This window comes from Bison bison, unplaced genomic scaffold, assembly GCF_000754665.1.
Source record: "Bison bison bison isolate TAMUID 2011002044 unplaced genomic scaffold, Bison_UMD1.0 scf7180017864039, whole genome shotgun sequence".
NCBI lineage: Eukaryota > Metazoa > Chordata > Mammalia > Artiodactyla > Bovidae > Bison > Bison bison.
The window spans coordinates 3,649,857-3,653,633 of record NW_011494611.1 but is presented as its reverse complement, the minus strand read 5'-3'; positions in this window follow the sequence as shown (position 1 = coordinate 3,653,633).

Genomic DNA, 3,777 nt, shown 5'->3' with positions numbered 1-3,777 from the left:
GGGGTCTGGTTTTCCAGTTGGTGTGTCGTTTCCATAAACACTGGGCGTATAGCTCAAAGTCCACAATTCCGGCCCAAGATGGAGTCCTGCTTTCAAGATGGAGCCTGTTCTGTCTGTTTCCTCCTTCAGCAACAAGTTGTACAGTGTACAAGCAGTAACAAGTGTACAGTTCTTTGGCAAGGGGAGAGAGCAGAGTTCATGGCATAAAAAGAAATTTTGCCCTTGCTCATCCCTCTGCCTGGAAAGTTTCTTCCGCAGATACTCTCACAGTTTGCTTGCTGTCTTTATCTAGGACACAGTTCCAGGTCTCCAAGAGACCTCCTCCTGCATCCTTTCTATATCAGCACCTCCATCAAGCCTTCTTTCCTGTGATCTGTGAGTCCTTTTGGTCCCTCTTATCACTTACCGACATTATATTACATACCCATTTGTTTTATTCTTCTGGGAGCGTAGACTTTGTTCTTCTTTACAGTTGCATCCTCAGTGTCTTAAGCACAGCCTGGCACATAGGAAGGTGCTCCATAAATCTGTTAAATGACTAAAATGTAACAAAGGTTACATTCTTCTCTGTCCCTAGCTCACCATGTCCTGCCTCTGCAAGCCCTAAAGTTCAAGTTCAGCGCTCCCCTCCCCCATACTCCCACCAAGGCTCCAAAGGTCACCTTAGAGGGGCAGCTTTCAAACTTTTTTGATCATGACTCTCAGAAAAATATATTCAATCTCCAGTGCTCACACCTGTACATGCGTATGTCACTGAAACAACCTGAACACCCTTACTAGGGGCAATGTTTCCTACTTTCTCTCCCTCTCTCTTCCTTTCTTTCTCTTCCTTTTTCACTTTCTTTCTTTGATGCTAGTCTCCGCCCCTTCTTGGTTGGAGACCACATACCAGTAGGTCACCACAGCCTCAGGGTAGTGTTTCTAGGAGTGCTCAGAGGGCTCATTTGTACCCTAGTCTCAGGACAACCACCACAAATGCAGATTCCTGGGTCCAGGCCAGACTTGTAAATGAGAATCTCCCTGGGAAGCCTGTCTGCTTAACCACTCCTCTTCCCTGACCGACTCAGGTGATTCTGTGGTCTGATAAAGCTTGAGAGCCCCGACTTGGGGGATTATGAGTATCCTTAGTCTTCTTGGGAGAAGGCAATGGCACCCCACTCCAGTACTCTTGCCTGGAAAATCCCATGGACGGAGGAGCCTGGTGGGCTGCAGTCCATGGGCTTGCACAGAGTCGGACATGACTGAAGTGACTTAGCAGTTAGGCTTCTTGGGGACAAGTGTTGTTGGGCAGGGCCTCATATGCATTAAGGGAAGGGGTTGATCCTCCAGTTCCAGTCCAGCTTAGCCCCTGAGGGGTGGAATAGATGATCCCAATTTTATAAAAGTAAATCCATTCCCACCTAAGCCCCTTCCACTCTCTAGTCCCTCTGCCTGGGAGCACTTCTGGGAATTCTGTCTCTGCTTTCCTGCCTACAGCCCTCCTAGGGCCACCATAGCTCTAGGGCCACACCCAATAAATGGGCCCCACTTTCCCTAAGGGCCTCAACCCTTTCTTCCTCCTGCTGCTCTCCCCAGTCTCTTTCCTTCAGACAAAATCACCTCCTTCTGTTTTCTTTGCTCTTACCATAAGATTCAATAGTCCTCCCCTCCTTTAGCCCTTAGAATAACAACAAAAAATTCTAACCACCATGTCTATGGTAGCCCATTTCTGTCTCCATCCCCAGAAGTATAATCCCAGAAATACTATGATGAGGCTTTCACCCTTCCACTGAGATGCACTACAAACTTCTTTTGATGCCAGCAATACTACACCCCTTTAGCCAAATAACCTCACAAAATGTACATTTCGAGAACTTGCTACAAGTGTATTTACAGATCCTCACATGCATAGTAAAACATTAACTCCTAGGGTATGCCATACACCCAAGCTAAGCACTCTGCAGATAATATCTCATTTAATTCTTGAAGCAGCCCTCAGGGATAGATAGTATTATCGCCTCCATTTTAGAGATGAGATAACTGAAGCACTAAATAATCTGACCAACTTTCCATAGCTGTAAACTGTAAGCGGTGCAACTCTGGGGCTGAAGCCTCAGGGGCTGACAGAAGGGAAAGATTCTCTTTTCTTCATAAAGCTGTGGCTTAGAGGGGTCTCGGGGTCAAAGTGCCTGAGCTCCAGTGTGAAGCAGGATATAGTGATGTGCCTCTTTAGGATTTTGTTCTTACAAGTGTTCAGTTGCTGGACTCAGAATACTGTTTGTCAGCCAAGGACTGCCCCTTCTGCCTTTGGCTGATTTCTCCCCCTCAGTCCTCTGACAAGACCTCCTAAAGTGGAATTTGGGGGTTGGGAAGTTGCCTGTACTCTGCCTGTGCACCCAGGAAGATCAGTCTGTATCCCCTGCAGAGGGTTCAATTTAGCCTTAAATTCCTTTATCAAATCCTAAGGAAAAAAGCTCCAAGATAGCTCAGGTATTATTAGCAGTAGTTCCTTCTAGGGATGGATTTTTCATCCAGGTGCTTATCTGCACATTCTATTTCCTTCAGTTAAGATGCATTACTTTTTTCAATACTAGTTAAACATTTTTTTTTTCAAATTAAGAAAGCTTGGATATAACGACTTTGGGGAAATCAGCCTAACACAGATGGGCCTTGGTATGCAATTTAGAAAATATTAATCATATTGACCGCAAGCCCAACTGCTTAAGTTCCAGTCATATTGCTACCAAAATAATAACTGTGAGCCCTGGGCAAGATCCTTAACCTCCATAAAAATGGGGATCATAGTAGCACTTTGCTTGTACTATTAGCAGGCGCTTAGCAATTGCAACCACCGTCTGCACTTAAGATACTGTTTTGTGTTTTAACTCATTTAATCCTCAGCACAAGTCGGTGAGGTAGTTACCCACATAACCCCCATTTTACAAGTGAGACCCTGGAAGGTCCTCAGCCAATAAACAGCTAAATGGGATTTGAGCTCAGACAGCCTGACACCAGAATCTAGTTTTAAGCTGCTGCTGCTGCTGCTAAGTCGCTTCAGTCGTGTCTGACTCTGTGCGACCCCATAGATAGCAGCCCACCAGGCTCCCCCGTCCCTGGGATTCTCCAGGCAAGAACACTGGAGTGGGTTGCCATTTCCTTCTCCAATGCAATGAAAGTGAAAAGGGAAAGTGAAGTTGCTCAGTCGTGTCCGACTCCTAGTGACCCCATAGACTGCAGGGCACCAGGCTCCTCCATCCATGGGATTTTCCAGGCAAGAGTACTGGAGTGGGGTGCCATTGCCTTCTCCCAGCTTTAAGCTACTTGGTTAAAAGTAGCTTAAAAGTATCTTGCCTGTCAAAAAGAGTTGTTGGGGTATTACATGATGGGATGCTAAAGCGCTCAGCAAAACTCTGGCACTTAGTAAGTGCTCAATTAACAGTACTCAACTTCCTACAGTCACGTTAATGTGTTTTATTTTATTACAAAACAAACACGCGATAAAACACGATTCAGTAAAACATCAAGAAGACTGTTAAAGCGGGCGGGATCTGGCCCGGGTTGGGGCGGGGTGTGGGGCGGGCGCCCACCCGGCAACTGGAGCGGGGTGGGAGGAAGCGGCGCTGCCTGGGCGCGCCGGGCGGGCCGGGCGCTCTGCGGGGCCCCCGGGGGCGGAGCCAGGGAAGCCCCGCCCAGCCGTCACCTGCGACAGGTGGAGCGGTCGGCGCCCGGCGCTCGGCCATGTCCGCGGAGGGCGCTGGGCAGGGGCCGGGGCCGGAGCCGGGGTCCGAGCCAGGGCCG